We start from the raw sequence: 16,817 nt of genomic DNA, 5'->3' as shown, positions 1-16,817 counted from the left end.
GTGTCTGAAAAAAGCTTCCTTTATATAGGCTGTTTTAGTAAAAAAAAAAAACCAAAAAACAAAAAGAACAACAAACCCAAACAAACACACACTCAGTAAAGAATAATGTTGATTTTAGGGGTCAATTTAGATTTTTTTTGGCAAAAAAAAGAAAAGAAAAAGAAATAGAAAAGATCCACCGTACAGTCATGATTAGTATGTATATTGCATAAGTATCTATTCTTGATCTATAATTTCCGAAAAACACCACCAGCAAATATGAAATATAACGTTACGTTAATACAGGCACTTGACGTTTTGAATACAGTAAATTGAAAGGTAGCTACGCCACTGATTATATTGTACACACGTGTTTTTTCGTGAAGAGAAAAGTTTTTTATAAAACGGAACGCAGGAGCCTGCGGTTAATTACACAGAATGAGAGTCTGCAAAAGGATGCAGACTGAGAGAGAGAGAGAGAGAGAGAGAGAGAGAGAGAGAGAGAGAATGTCACTTCTCAACTATATATATTTAGAATTACTTTTTATAATGTTTGGTCAAATGAGCACTACATAATACACTGATAGTGAAAACGACTGGAATAATGACCGGGATAATTAGATCGGGCTCGTAATGGAAAATAAAATTTCGGAACTTTTTGAAAAACCGTCGGTTTCCGAAGGTACATGGCGGGAGGCTGAACATACAGTCATCACTTCGACAAACAGATCTAAGCTGAAGCCGTGAAGGTAATAAGTATTTCCTCTGTTATACTGATACTGTGCAAAAGTATTATTTAATTTGGTTATGTTTGATGGAAAAGTCGACCGAATTTTGCGCATTTAAGTTGATTCTGGGCCTAACGTGCTATATGACGTCACAGGTACACATGCTGTCGCTGTAGGCTATTCCAGTCATTCTTTAAATTTGATGTGTTATGGCTCGCTCATTAGTGATAAAAAACTGTAATACAAGCTTCACAAAATATTTTGTGATTTTTGGGTGCAAGATGCGGTAGGGATGTATGGCAATGCTGATTTGTTATGATTATAGGTTGAATACATATATATAATTATATATATATTGTACACAAACAAAACCATGATAATAATTTGAGAGTTTTGTGTTACTACGCAAGCAAAGTAGTTTCAAGACAGGGTCTACGAATAAGGTCAGAATGAACAGCTTGTATTGCCAAGATACCTATATTAGGCCAAAAAAAAATTTATTCCTGTTTCCTGTCGCCCGACCGACCCTATCTTTTACCCCCCGACCCTAAAAGTTTTTCTTAGTGATAACGGTGGTGATCGGTAACTTCGCCAGAGTTTCCTCAGAAAGAGAAGTGAAGATGACCAAGTCTTCTGAGTACATAATCGTGTAAATTAAACTCACTGGCGAAAGAATGGTACAAAATTAATTTACAGACATTTTACTGCATAAATATACCTTGTGGTGAATAACTTGCGACTATCTTACCTTCAGGGGTTATAAATACGGGTGATGCAACAACATACTGTATATTGGAAATTACAAAAACAGTGTTTATTACTTTAAATCCTGATATTACAGTTAGTCAATAACCTGTTATTTTTTTTCATTGCAATATTTGTAAGTTTTACCTTGAAGAAGGGCTGATAAGAATTCTTGTATTTTGAGTTGTGATGTTATTGACATGATTTTTCACAACAACAAATGAAGCACCGATCAAGAGTAGTCTTACTAAGTTTTTTTTAGTTCCAATAATTGGTTGTGGCTAGCCTTTGGAATCCATTCTTATATGTCGTTAAATGTCGAGACCATATTTAATGCACCAATCGTAATCACTGTAATCTGTAAAGTCTAAAAAGTGTGTGTAATACCTAACTTTTTTCAGCCAAAATTTAATTAAAATTAGGAAGTGCGGGACGAACAACAGTTTTCAGAGCGAGTAACAAAATGTCTTGAATGCTGCAGGACATGACTGCCGAAAATGTGTGTTATGCGAGTTTTATGAGTGTACAATGTACACTCAACATAAAAAATACCTTATTGTTAATGTAATTTCCATGTTTTGGAATATATATGAAACAGGTCCTGAAAAGTAAAGTCTCAACCGGGACTCGAACCCAGGGCCTCTGGTGTACCATGCCAGCGCTCTAACCACTGAACTATTGAGACCCTAGCCAATATATTGACTGACAGTTACACACCTATTAACCTGGTGACATACTCCCCGTGTTGGTAGAAATTCGTCCTTGAATTTATGAATAGAATTCTACGAGTTAAGGAAATGTTTTAGGGAGTGACCGTGGGATTTGTATGTTGGGCGCCAAATGTAACAGGTGGTGAAAAGTCAGGTCTCAACCGGAACTCGAACCCAGGGCCTCTGGCGTACCGTGCCAGCCCTCTAACCACTGAGCTATTGAGACCCAATTTATTGACTGACAGAGTGACAGTCACACACCTGTTAACCTGCATGGTGACATATAATAATTTTTTTTAGACCACTATTTCTTGCATCAAACAAGTCCTTGACAGTGAATTTATCATTGCGTAACCAGGTGCTTTCGACTCCTTGCGTGATCCATGTTTATCTAATAATATTTAGTGTTGGATTTATCAAATTCACAAAACCACAATTACTTAAGGACATTGGGTTCTGCATTCAAAAGTCTTTGAAATTTTTTCTAAAGTACCCGTTATTTTTAGCTCACCTGAGCTGAAAGCTCAAGTGAGCTATTCTGATCACATTTTGTCTGTCGTCCGTCTGTCCGTCCGTCTGTCCGTCCGTCTGTCCGTAAACTTTTCAGATTTTCAACATCTTCTCAAGAACTACTAGGCCAATTTCAACCAAACTTGGCACAAATCATCCTTAGGCAAGGTGGATTCAAAGTTGTGAAAATTAAGGGTCACACCCGTTTTCAAGGGGAGATAATTAGAAATTAATGAAAAATTTAGAGAAATTTTCAAAAATCTTCTTCTCAAGAACCAGAAAGCCAGGAAAGCTGAAACTTGTGTGGAAGCATCCTCAGGTAGTGTAGATTCAAAGTTGTGAAATTCATGACCCCCGGGGGTAGGGTGGGGCCACAATGGGGGGTCGAAGTTTTACATGGAATATATAGAGTAAATCTTTAAAAATCTTCTTCTCAGAAACTAAACAGCCAGGAAAGCTGAAACTTGTGTGGAAGCATCCTCAGGTAGTGTAGATTCAAAGTTGTGAAAATCATGACCCCCGGGGGTAGGGTGGGGCCACAATGGGGGTCGAAGTTTACGATAGGAATATATAGAGTAAATCTTTAAAAATCTTCTTCTCAGAAACTAATCAGCTAGCAAAGCTGAAATTTGTGTGGAAGCATCCTCAGGTAGTGTAGATTCAAAGTTGTGAAAATCATGACCCCTGGGGGTAGGGTTGGGCCACAATTGGGGGTCGAAGTTTTACATAGGAATATATAGAGTAAATTTTCAAAAATCTTCTTCTCAAGAACCAGAAAGCCAGGAAAGCTGAAACTTGTGTGGAAGCATCCTCAGGTAGTGTAGATTCATAGTTGTGAAAATCATGATCCCTGGGGGTAGGGTGAGGCCACATTGGGGGGGGGGGGTGTTAAAATTTTACATAGGAATATATAGAGTAAATCTTTAAAAATCTTCTTCTCAGAAATTAATCAGCCAGGAAAGCTGAAACTTGTGTGGAAGCATCAGGTAGTGTAGATTCAAAGTTGTGAAAATCATGATCCCTGGGGGTAGGGTGGGGCACAATGGGGGGGGGGGGTCGAAGTTTTACATAGGAATATATAGAGTAAATATTTAAAAATCTTCTCAGAAACTAATCAGCCAGGAAAGCTGAAACTTGTGGGAAGTATCCTCAGGTAGTGTAGATTCAAAGTTGTGAAAATCATGACCCTTGGGGGTAGGGTGAGGCCACAATGGGGGGGGGGGGTGTTAAAGTTTTACATAGGAATATATAGAGAGTAAATCTTTAAAAATCTTCTTCTCAGAAACTAATCAGCAAGATGATTCTTTATAATTGTTAAGACTTTGGCTCCAGGACAATTCTTCGGCCTCACAAGAAGGTTCAGAGTTTGATGTAGCTAAATATCCCATATATAAACAATTGTAAAGGATCTTTTTGAGAACTGCAATACTCAACATGTGATATGACTATAAAATTGAAGCAGGCAGCTATTTTTTCATTAGAATCTTTTTGTATTACTGTTTTGAGTTATTGCCGGCACGTCTTTTAACCCCAAGGAACCCCAAGGAAACCCCAAGGAACCCCAAGGAAACCCAAAGGAACCCCAAGGAACCCAAATTATAGAATTTAATAACTATTAATACCCTAGGGGGTCTCATTAGAGTGCAAGGGTCACCCCTCGGTACCCCAAGGATACCCCATGGATACCCCAAGGAACCCCAAAGATGCCGAAATAATACAGATTTATAACTCTTGATGCACCATAGAACCCAAAGGAACCTCAAGGATACCCTAAAAATAAAAAATTTAAACTCTTGGTACCCCTGGGGACTCATTAGTATCCAAGACCCACCTGTAAGAACCCCAGGGAATCCCATGGATATCCAAGGAACTCCAAGGATACCCTAATAATACAGATTTATAACTTCTGATACACCATAGAACCCAAAGGATACCATAATAATACAAAATTAAAACTCTTGATACCCCTGGGGACTCATTGACTTTCCAGACACACCTGTAAGAACCACAGGGATATCCCAAGGAACTCCAAGAATAACCCAACAACACAGAATCATAAATCTTGATACACCATAGAACCCCAAAGATATCTCAAGGAACCCCAAAATTACCCCAAGGATACCCTAATAATATTTTAAAATTCTTGATACCCCTTGGGACTCATTGTTATCCCTTACACATCCTACAGATACTTCAAGGAACTCCAAGGATACCAGTACACCAGTAATTTAAATTTTATAATTTTTGACATCCCAAGGAACCCTAAGGATACCCTAATAACACAATTTTATATCTCTTGATACACCTTGGGGTCTTTTTGATATCCCAAACACCACAAGGTATCCCACGGAACCCCATGGATACCCCATGGAACTTAAAGGATACCATTTAATACAGATTCATAAAAGTTGATACCCCATAGAACCCAATGGATCCCCAAGGGGACTCATTGGTATCCCAGACTTACCTCTAAAAAGCCTAAGGAACCCCACAGAAATCCCAAGAAACTCTAAAAGATACCCTAATAAAACAGACTTATAAATCTTAATACACCATAGAAAAGGATACCCTAATAATACAAATTTCAAACACTTGATAGGTCATCACTAGGTATCCGAAGGAACCCTATGGAACTCCAATGATACATCCATACATTTATGACCTTTGATACACCAGGGCACTTAGTGTATACCATTAATACTCTGTGTAATTTGGTTCAATTGGAGACCATAATACATCATATGCTTTATATGCATTGTTTTTCAATGCCTATTTGTGACAACTTTATTTCCCAAATAACCTAAGATAAACTCATCCATGGTGACTTATTTTTGCGATCAACCTTAATCTACAACTGTGTTGTTCTAACACCTATAGGACAAGAACTGATTCTTAGCAAGAAATATTTGTGAGGATGAGGTTCCCGGGACCTCTTGAAAAATTCTTTCCCGCAAGTAAAAGTTAATTGCTTTCCAGTATTTGATAAACACACATGAAAAAAATGACATTCTCAAAAAAATGTCAACCCGAAGAACCTTAAATATACTCTAAGGTACTCGAACAACACTCCAATTGTATGGTATTTACATGTACCTAGTATTACCTAAATTGATAAACTAAAACAAGATGCATTGATTATTTGAATGACTCCGTTTAGGAAAAAGGAACAACTAGCTCTCGGTCTTTATACACAAGTTATTTACTGATGATATCTGTTTAAGCTTAGATAATAAGCTTAAAATGGTTGATATAAATCAATGTGGTTTTTTTTAATCCTTATTTTTAGTTTAGTATGTAAAGTTCTACTATGTAAGGGGGGGGGGGTATATTTTTTTCGCACAGTAAACAGCACTCCTCGCACACGCTTTTCACCGCTGCAACCCGAGTTCGATCCCCCTGATCGACAGTGGTTGTATGTGATAGGGTATAGCTGTCGCCTGCTTGGACACGTGGATTCTCTCCGGGTACTCCGGCTTCTTCCCACACCAATGACCCCCTCGTGTTAACATCTGTGCCAACGAGAGATATTAATATAAGTTGTAAAACTTGCTTATTAATCGTTGTAAAATAAAAAAAGTTCAGTTTTTTAAACAGCATTTCTTGAAACATATTTTCCAAGTTTTTGCATCCTCTTTTCCTTTGATTTTTATGCACATCATAAGTTTAATGTACCTCAAATACAACCAGGCTGGTATATACTTTTTATTATTCTTTCTCCTTGTAATTTTATTCAAATTTTTTATTGTCTTACAAAAAAAACCCCTTTTTTAAAGGATTTTAAGTAAGAGAGAGGAAGAGAGGGGGGGGGGGGGGGAGAGAGAGAGAGTATTAATAAAATTGTTCGATATCGTCAATTATCAATCAATGGCCTACATGTCTATGACTAAACAAGTTAATGAGAGTAATATAATAGTTCAGATTTTATCTTTGTGAAAAAGGGCTAAAACTATTCATTGTGTTTTAATTTGAGTTTTGATAAACAATTTACTGTAGGGATTCTCCAGATGTACATTTTTATTAAACATAATTAATCAATACAAATTCAGCAACAATTAATAAGGATTGTCTTGGGTCCAAACTGTGTACTGCTTTTGCTTTGAATTCCCCTTGTAATCCAGACAAAAAGTCCATTGGAGCTAACCAAACTTCATAAGGGTTGTCTACCCCCAATAAACAAGGAGATGTAGGTATGAGGGTTGTCTACCCCCAATAAACAAGGAGATGTAGGTAAAGGTAAATATATTGCAACAGTGATGGTGAAGCCATTGTGTCTACATGTAAAGGGTGATGTTGGCCCTTTAACCCCTGTCCAAGAGCTACTACGAATAAGGAGATTAATAATAATTTAGTTTAAAATGACCATCCAGCCCTCTTAAGGTACTTCACTACACCTAAGCTTATACTTTTTAAGACACTAGTCACAAGATGGCGATATAATGTTTTTTAAATTTTGTATCAATCCATTCAGATGTATATCGTCATAGCTTTGTGGTTAAAGTATCAGGCTTGTGAACAGCAGATCATGAGTTCGAATCCGCCTCTGGCTTTTGTTCATGTTTACCAAAAGAAATTTTTTTAAATATTGTTTTTATCCAAAATCGCACATTTTTTCACCTATTTGACAATACTTCTTATCCTTCATGCTCTCTATCATAATCAAGTAATTTTCTGCTGATTTGAGAAACTATTTGAAGGTGTAGTGAAGTACTTTAAGTCAGATAAACTTAGTATACATCTGCAAATGAACTCAAAGTAGAATATCCCTCAAAACTTGCATTGCTCCATCATATCTTCCTTTCATCGCCTAATTCTTTTCATCTCTCTATGTCAAGTGCTTCTGGCATACTCCGAGTAGTGGAGGGATCGAAACCCTTGACTTAAGAAGATGAATTCATCTATTCTCTATATTGCTTCAAAACAGTTTGAATTATAAGATGGTTTATACCTGATGTGTATACACAACTTGCACAAGCATTGTTAATAGTGTTGTCAAGATGAACAATTTTTAATCGTTGATCAGTTAAAAAGGTTGTCAATTTACATAATCGATTTTGATATTAAGATCAATTCTATTTAAGAATCAAAATTTGGTGGCCACGCATAGTCACTGATTATCTTCGTACTTTAAACATGTTAAAATTTGATAGATTTTGATAAGTAATAAAGCCTAACAACATTTATTTGTTGCTATGTGGTCCTGTTGTCATGGTAACAGAGCATAAAGATGTAAAAATGACATTTTAATGCTTATTAGAGATATTATTGTAAGTAATGTACATAACCTGGGGCTTTTAGGAATGAATAAATTATTGAACAAAATTGTCATTTTTCAAGTAAAACATTTATGGGGAAACACATCTTTTAAAAGTGTTTCCATGGTAACTAAAGAGAAATTTTAAAATATGATTTTATCTTTTAATTTGAATGATAATTGTAAATCTGTGTTTTGGTACACACTATCATGGTTTTTCAATTCAGATTTCAAAAATAAAAATTGAAAACTGTTGCTATGGTAACAAGCTGAAAAATAAAGTATTTTTAAAAATAAGGTTACCCAGAGATGTTTTTATGATATTCCATTGGGTCATTCGGTATTAATTAGAAATATGTTTTACAGTAAAACCATTGGGGTGGTTATTAGATTGTATCATTTGGGTACCTTGGGGTTCCTAACTTCCTACAGGTATCCTTGGGGTACCAATAGTTGACCCGTAGACTCCAATAAGTATCCTTGGGTATCAATAGTTATCAATTTTTATCATTGTGGTATCCTTGGGGTTCCTTGAGGTGACCCTTGATATCAATGAGACTCCTGGGGTATCACTTGTTACTAATTTCTATTATTGGGGTTCTTATGAGTATCCTTCGGGTTCCTAGGGGTATCCTTGGGATACTTGGAGGTGACCCTTGGATTCCAGTGAGATCCCTTCGGTATTAATAGTTAATAATTTCTATCATTGGGGGTACCTTGGGGTGAGCCTTGGATTTAAATGAGACCCCTGGATTTTCAGTGGTTAATAATTTCTATCATTGGGGTTCGTAGGGGTATCCTAGGGTTTCCTTGGGGTGTCCTTGGGGTACTAAGAGGTGACTCGTGAACTCCAATGAGACCCCTTGGGTATTAATAGTTATTAATTTCAATCATTGGGGTTCCTTGGGGTTTCCTTGGGGTTTCCTTGGGGTTCCTTGGGGTTCCTTGGGGTTAAAAGACGCACCTGTTATTGCCCTTGATTTATTGATTCTTGATTATTTTAATTAATGCATCCACTGTTAACCAATTATTGTGATGATTATTTTTATACAATAATAAATATTCAATGTATATAAGTTGTTCTGCATAAGTAGTTTTGGGTTAGGCCGGATTAGTTTGTTTATTTTTGATTTCCAATTTTTAGATACTATGAATTATTTTAGGCGGGCACATATATAGGGACAGTGTATATTGCATTGCGCCGAACTACTGTTTGGGGTTAAACTTGAACAGGTACGGAGAGATTGAGGGTGTGGACATCCCTGCTCTATTTAATCTTCGTGTTTTTCTAACCTATGATAAAGAGTGTGCGGTCTTTCCTGCCCTGTATCGCATTAATACAAGTGTGCGGTCATACCTGCTTGTCTTGGTGGTGGTTGCGGCGGAGCACTAGTGTATGGTCATCCCTTCTGGTGTTCTGGCCTTTCTAGCGCAAGTGTGCGGTCATCCCTGCTTGCGTTATCTCTGCTTGCGATAACGTTGGTACCTGTGAGTTGCGTAGGTGTGCGGTCATCCCTGCCTGCGTAACTTTGAGTCCCTATATATGTGCTGGAGCGGTGATTAAAGTCTGCTCTTGTAAATATTGGCAGCAATCAGGGCTATCCGAGTTCCAAGGGGGAAAAATGGATTTTATTTATACAGGATCTACATGTATTATTGTACATTGTCCAGATTGTTTGTATTATGACTCCATTAAGCTGACTTTATCATACCTATTGTTCCTCAGGTGAGCGATGTGGCCCATGGGCCTCTTGTTTAAAAATGTACATGCATAGATTAACGGATATCAAAGTAAAATTTTGGGGTCTATAAACTAGCTTCTTTCGGTGCTATGGAGTATTTAATATGATCTTTCTGCACTGAAAATGCAAATTGCCTCACTTTGTAATTTTTTTTATAGCAGTGAACCATGCCATCAAATACAATTCTCACCTAAATGATATTATAGTCTCTTTGCACTAATAAAACACTATTTTTAGCCATTATGATTCAACATGCATTGAAATTATTCAAAAGTCTCAAACTTTTTCTGAAATTATAGTAAACTTGTCAGAAAAGAAAACCAAACATATGGGTCTATGATATAAAATTTGATATGGCAATTAATAAGCTGGAATTGGAGTTAATTTATTCTTAACTTTTATGAAATATCAGTTTAATATGCCAAATATATGTCAATGGAAATATTGAAAAATTGTTAAAACAGGGTTAATTTTCTCTAAAAATTAATTGGAAGTAGAAGGAGGAAATAAAAAAGTAGCAGGGGGGTCTTTCTTATAGCTACATTGTGTTTGAAATGCAATAATAGCCGGGTAAATAAGGCATAATAGGTGGGGGAATTCCCCTCCTCCCGGGTCTTAGAGACAACCCTGATAAAATATGTATTTCGGAACAACTCGAAGATATACCAATGGACAAACTATCTGGAAGTTTGGTCTGCACTTAAAATAATTAAGGAAGCTTAAGTTATGGTACTCTAAAACTGTTCATTTTCTTCTTTAAAACCTTCTGCCACAAAATATAGTCCCTTACTTAAGTCTATATATAATGTTAATTTTTAAAAATATGTAAACAGGGATTGATATTACCTTTTTCCACTTGCAAATTTTAACTAGTGGAATTATTTTTTACTAGTAAAATTCAACTTTTACATGCATTTTTCCTCTCATAGTATTATTTGAATAATTTAAAAGAAAAATTGTGTTAATACAGTACAGTTAACGCAGATCCTGTATTTTTCGGTGCACCCCGGGGTCCAAATTGCAACAGGTGTCTCAGGTAAAACTGCGTAACCCCGCAGAAGAATTGTCCTGAAGTCAACAGTGCAATGGTCCTGACGATAAATTACAGGTTAACGAAAGTATCTGTCTGAAACGCTAGTTATCTCCCAGGCGTAACAAATTAATTGACAGCTACACGCAACTACATGTATATATCATTTTATTTATGGAACTATCTAAAATAAAATATTTTTTTTAGCTGACTGAGACGAAGTCAGAGGGAGCTTATGCTATACAGGTAGCACCTTGGCACAAAGCATCATTGGGTGAAGGAGAGCCAAGTTTGTTAAAATGAAGGGCCACGCTCTCTTTCAAGGGGAGATAATTAGGATTTATTGAAAATTTGTTGATATTTTTCAAAAATCTTTTCTTCAAAAACCATTTGGCCAGAAAAGCTGAAACTTGTATAGAAGCATCCTCAGATAGTGTAGATTTAAATTGGTACAAATTATTGTTGGGGGGGGGGGGTAAGGTGGGGCCACAATGGGGGTCAAAGATTTACATATAATATTTAGAGTAAACCTTTAAAAATCTTCTCAGAAACCAATCAGCCAGAAAAGATGAAGCATCCTCATGTAATGTAGATTTAGAGTTGTGAAAAACATGACCCCCAGGGGTAGGTTGGGGCCACAATGGAGGGTATACTTTTACATAGGAATATACGAGGGTTGTTAGAAAAGTTTGCGGACAAAGTGATTTATGGCAAAATTACTGTGTACTTTATAGGTTGATATAACTATCATGTAAAAATAAGTATGCAAAAAATCATATGATTTTGAAGTTGTTTTCAAAAGATACAGCGATTTTATTTTGCATAAATTGGATTTATGAAGCACCATTTCATATTTCTACGAAGTCAGGTGACTTCAAATTACTGAAAGGCAATTTAAACCTGTCACTCTTTTTCAAAGTAAACCTCTTAAGTTCACACACTTTTCATGCCATTAACCCATTTATAAAACGCATGTTCACACCATTATTTGTCAAATTTTTGTACAATGTCTTTTGTGTCATATCGTAGATCATTTAGGTCCAAAAATCTCTGTCCACTCAGCTTCGACTTCAGATAAGCATATAAAGTGAAATTCATGGGTGCAAGATCCGGGATGTATGGGGGGGGGGGGGTGCTGCAAGAGTTCAAGATATCACTTTTTTCCATTTTCAAACCTTCAATTCCAATTGTGGTTCCAATTGTAAACCTTTGTCCTATAAAAATAGCAACATCTAAGAACCTTTGGTCTCCATTGGAGATTTTTCTGCGTGCACACAAAATTTAATGACGGCCCAGTGCTCCAAGGTGTCCATTTACGTTAACGTTTTTGACTCATTTTTAAATGAGTTGAATCCTCAGGTAGTGTAGATTCAAAGTTGTGAAATTCATGACCCCCAGGGTTGGGGTGGGGCCACAATGGGGGTGGGGCCACAATGGGGGGGGGGGGGGAGGGGGTCAAAGTATTGCATAGGAATATATAGAGTCAATCTTTAAAAATCTTCTTTTCAGAAACTTATCAGCCAGGAAAGCTGAAACTTGTGTGGAACCATCCCCAGAAAGTGTAGATTCAAAGTTGTGAAAATCATGATCCCCTGGGGTAGAGTGGGGCCACAATAGGGGGGTGAAAGTTTAACAAAGGAATATATAGAGTAAATCTTTAAAAACCTTCTTCTAAGAAACTAATCAGCCAGGAAAGCTGAAACTTGTGTGCAAGCATGTTAATTACATTAACATTCACAATGTTAATTTAACAACAATCAATGACCTTGACTATATTTAATCAATTTGATCATTTCTTTTGATGTCATTTTGGTTTATATCTGCAAACATTATTACTTTTAAGCATTAGGCTTCGTTGTCGTTCTTCTCTATGTATGATGATCTTCAACTTCTCCGCTGTTGTAAAAGAAACTTTTAAGTCAACTTTGGAGGGTGCATATTGTACATGAATGTGTATTATACACGGTACATTACGATACATAGGAATATAGAAATAGGAAACATTTAAAAATATCTTTTTTCAAAAAACCGCTTGCCTAGAAAATCTGTATTTTCACCGAAAACAAACTCAGATAATGTAGATTTAAATTCTTTCAAATCAAAATCTTGAGGACTATGGTGGGGCAACATTGGGATTCCAATTTGACAAAGGAAAATATCTTAATTATTCAAAAAATAAAATGTTATGATATATATATATGGTTTTACTTATATGTAAGCATTTTGACATATTGCTGATTCTTTCAGATTGTTTAGACTTTGACCCCTGGGCGATTTCATTGGCCTCACAAATGGTTCAGAGTTTAATGTAGGTTTATATCCCATATGATATACCGTATTTTACGGGGCATAGGCCGGTATTTTTTTTCTCCGATGAGCGAGCCCCGGTCTATCCCCTGGGATCGACTAATCGTAGACTTGAAGTTGAAAAATTAAACAGTAAAATATAAAATCCACTGTTTTTATCAATTGTACTGTTGTAGCAGTTTACTATGAGCCGGTTGGGTCTTTTCTATAGCATTAAATCATGATTTTTTGAAGTATACACTCTGAAAACTGCAGCGGTGTGCGCATATAAATTGAGTAACGCGCGTTAGCGCGTTATGAAAATTTGTATGCACACACCGCTGCAGTTATGAGAGTGTATACTTCAAAAAATCATGATTTAATGCTTATATATACATTTTTTTAAAATTCTTGCCTTGTCTGCAAATGTGATTCATACCTTAAAATTCTTATCTTATCCTAAGGGTAAGTTAATATTAATGGAAGAGCCACAGTAACAGCCACAAGCGTGAACTTTGATTTTCGCTTGTGACGTTGCAGTTTACAGCGTTCAACGTTTGTGACGTCATAATAAAACTCGTCAATTTGACCTTTGACTACTTGTTGCATTTAGAGGCATTTGAACATCACGGAATTTAATGGAAAAACACAGTAGAATGTAAATATATCCGTTTGAACTATTGTTCGATAGTTGTCCCTATGATACTTTTTGTAATGACATCGTGAGTAATAAAATGTACAGTACTGTATGAGGTATTTCTTTACAACCCCAATCAAAATAGTTTTTTTCCCACGTTCGTGTATGAGCCCTGGAAGCTATTATTGGGTAGTAAAAAAGAAAATGAAACCGGGTAGAATGTAATATGATGGAATTTTTGTGAATGTCTGCGTTTGTGGGAATCACTGGTCTTGGCTGTAGAATAAATCAAATGCTTTGTGTTTTTACAATTAATTTCCTGTTGGATGAAATAACGGTATTCTGGTGTCGTGTGTATATACAAAGGTGTGAAACCGGTGACTAAAACACAGCTTGGGGGCACGTAGTGTACACCGTTACACTTCATTGCATTAACTGTGTTTTTAACATTACAATTTCTCTGCTTAATGGCAAGTCACTATTTAATTAATTAGTGGAAAGAACACAAATTAAATATTTTATGTTTGCTATTTCATTTTCTCAAACATAGCGATTACGGGGGATAACTCTATTTGAATATGAAACCACGTGTTGAGCTAATTATGGACGCCATTCCCTGTATTTACAAGTAGCTTTCAAAGTATAACTTGATTAAATGAAATTTAGCAATAAGGTATTGATAAAATATAAAAGGTATGGTAAAATATTATACCTAGTTCTACCAGACAGAACCACTGAGGTTGGTGTTGCAATTAGATTTACACTATGTAAAATTACGATACATAACGATACACCGATGAATACGGAAGAGACCAAACAGCCACAAAACACAGATGTATTTTTAAAAATTGCTTAAAATATATATGTTAAGCAAATTAAATAACTTTAATTATTCTTTTGACTTTCTACATTGATATTCTGAAAGTATATACTTAATACGATGACTTCCTTAATCAGCGGTCATACTTTCACTATAGTAATCATCAATTGAAAATCGACTTATCCCCTAATTCGGCTATTCTAAGGATTTTTCTTGAATTTTGTCTAAAATAAGCAATTCGGCCTATACCCCACATCGACATATGCCTATATATGACTACATCGACATATGACTATAAAACCATCCATTTTAGCTCACTGAGACGAAGTCAAGGGGAGCTAATATGCTATACCCCCGGCGTCGGCGTCCGGACCTGGTGAAAGTTTTTGTTGCAGGTCCTGTATCTAAGTTATTACTTGTCCTATAATCTTCACCAAACTTGCATGGATGATGCATCTGGACCTACTTATGGACTTTCATTGAAAGACTTGGATGCTGAATCTGGGTCCTAAATTTCAAATGCTGGAGGAGGTTAAGGTTTTTGGAGCAGGTTAAAGTTTTTGTTGCAGGTGCCCTTTGATAGCAACATCTAAGTAACTGCTGGTCCTAACTTCACCAAACTTGCATGGATGGTGTGTCTTATGATACTGATGCACCAGACAGGCTTGAATGCTGAATCTGAGCTATGGGTTTCGGATGCTGGAGGAGGTTAAGGTTTTTAGAGCAGGTTAAAGTTTTGGTTGCAGGTGCCCTTTGATAGCAATATCTAAGTAACTGCTAACTTCACCAAACTTTCATGGATGGTGTGTCTTATGATATTGATGCACCAAACCGGCTTGAATGCTGAATCTGAGCTATGGGTTTCAGATGCTGGAGGAGGTTAAGGTTTTTAAAGCAGGTTAAAGTTTTTGTTTCAGGTGCCCTTTGATAGCAATATCTACGGTAAGTAACTGCTGGTCCTAACTTCACCAAACTTTCATGGATGGTGTGTCTTATGATATTGATGCACCATACAGGCTTGAATGCTGAATCTGAGCTATGGGTTTCAGATGCTGGAGGAGGTTAAGGTTTTTAGAGCAGGTTAAAGTTTTTGTTGCAGGTGCCCTTTGATAGCAATATCTAAGTAACTGCTAACTTCACCAAACTTTCATGGATGGTGTGTCCTCTGATGATTATATCTTAGTGACTTACTTCTGGTCACAGGGTCCAAGCCCGTTTTAACATTAATTTCAATGTAACCATAAAGAAAGAGAGGGGTCGAACTGACTGACCCAGATAAAAAACTACTGCTTGCTTCAAAAGCCTAATAAATCAATTAATTTTTAAAACACTTGCAATATGCATTTATTTTTCAGAAAAGTAATGTCTGAGATACACTCATGCCGAAGTTGATGGGTCTTAAAATAGCGGAGATAATTGTCATTATTTTCTCGAAGTCGCCAGTATATTTTTACTCGGACATTTACCGGTCCAGTGCTCACAATGGGATTTTGCCTATGACAACAGCAGTATTGCAACAGGTCGAGAAACATTCGCACTATTCTTTTAAAATCTCACATCAAACGCACATCCTTAAATTCCGATAAAATTCCTTAAATAGTATCTTTCAGAAAAGTAATGTCTGAGATACACTCATGCTTAGTTGATTAGACTATATTAATATGAATGAATTTTTGAAACAGGTGCCTTCTGATGATGATATCTTAGTTATAAAACTGGTATTGCTTTTGGAATGCATGTCATCATGAAACAGAAGAGTCAATCAATATTTTATCTTAGACTTTAGTGGATTGTTTCCATTTGCTAACAGCAAAAATGAATAAAAATTTGAAGAAAAAAATATCATGCAATATTCAGTCGCGGCAGTTTCATTAATCATTAATTGTATTTAGCTATAGATTCATTCAAATCATTTGAATGACTTTGGGAAAGTCACATGTATATTTGATCGCTTCTCAGTACACTTTAACATGCATAATTTACTTGCTACATTAAACTCTTCTATTAAACTTACAACAAATATTGATTAATTATTCAAAAAAACCAAAATCCAAGTTGAACGCATGTTTTTCTGACCGTACAGCTGTGTATATAAATTTCATTTTATTCTTTGCATGTACTACATGTATATACACTATATCTAGGGTTCGCAAATCCCAGCAATATTTCCGGAAAGCTATAGTTCTGTAGCTCAGCAGAAAACTACAGTCATCTATGAAGCACATTTTTTGCCTTCATATTTCATTATTTATCGCAAATATAGCATGGATGCAGTTATCACAACACTATTTTTCCAAAGGTTCACGTCAAAACATGGCTGAGTGAAAATAATTCCCGAATTCCCCTTCGTTTTTTGGAGTTTTCCGCCAGCGACAGGGAC

At 36.2% G+C, this 16,817-nt stretch overlaps 1 non-coding gene and 1 pseudogene across 1 annotated transcript; both read right to left on the bottom strand.

Moving 5' to 3' along the window:
- Positions 1-16,817, bottom strand: part of LOC128174544 (multiple epidermal growth factor-like domains protein 10) — a 293,920-nt pseudogene that overhangs the window by 161,933 nt on the left and 115,170 nt on the right.
- Positions 2,064-2,136, bottom strand: Trnat-ggu (transfer RNA threonine (anticodon GGU)). The gene has a single exon. It is a non-coding gene; the product is annotated as a tRNA-Thr (tRNA).

Source organism: Crassostrea angulata, chromosome 2, assembly GCF_025612915.1.
Source record: "Crassostrea angulata isolate pt1a10 chromosome 2, ASM2561291v2, whole genome shotgun sequence".
NCBI lineage: Eukaryota > Metazoa > Mollusca > Bivalvia > Ostreida > Ostreidae > Magallana > Magallana angulata.
Note: the sequence above shows the minus strand (reverse complement) of the source record. Positions and strands in the feature narration are given on the sequence as shown.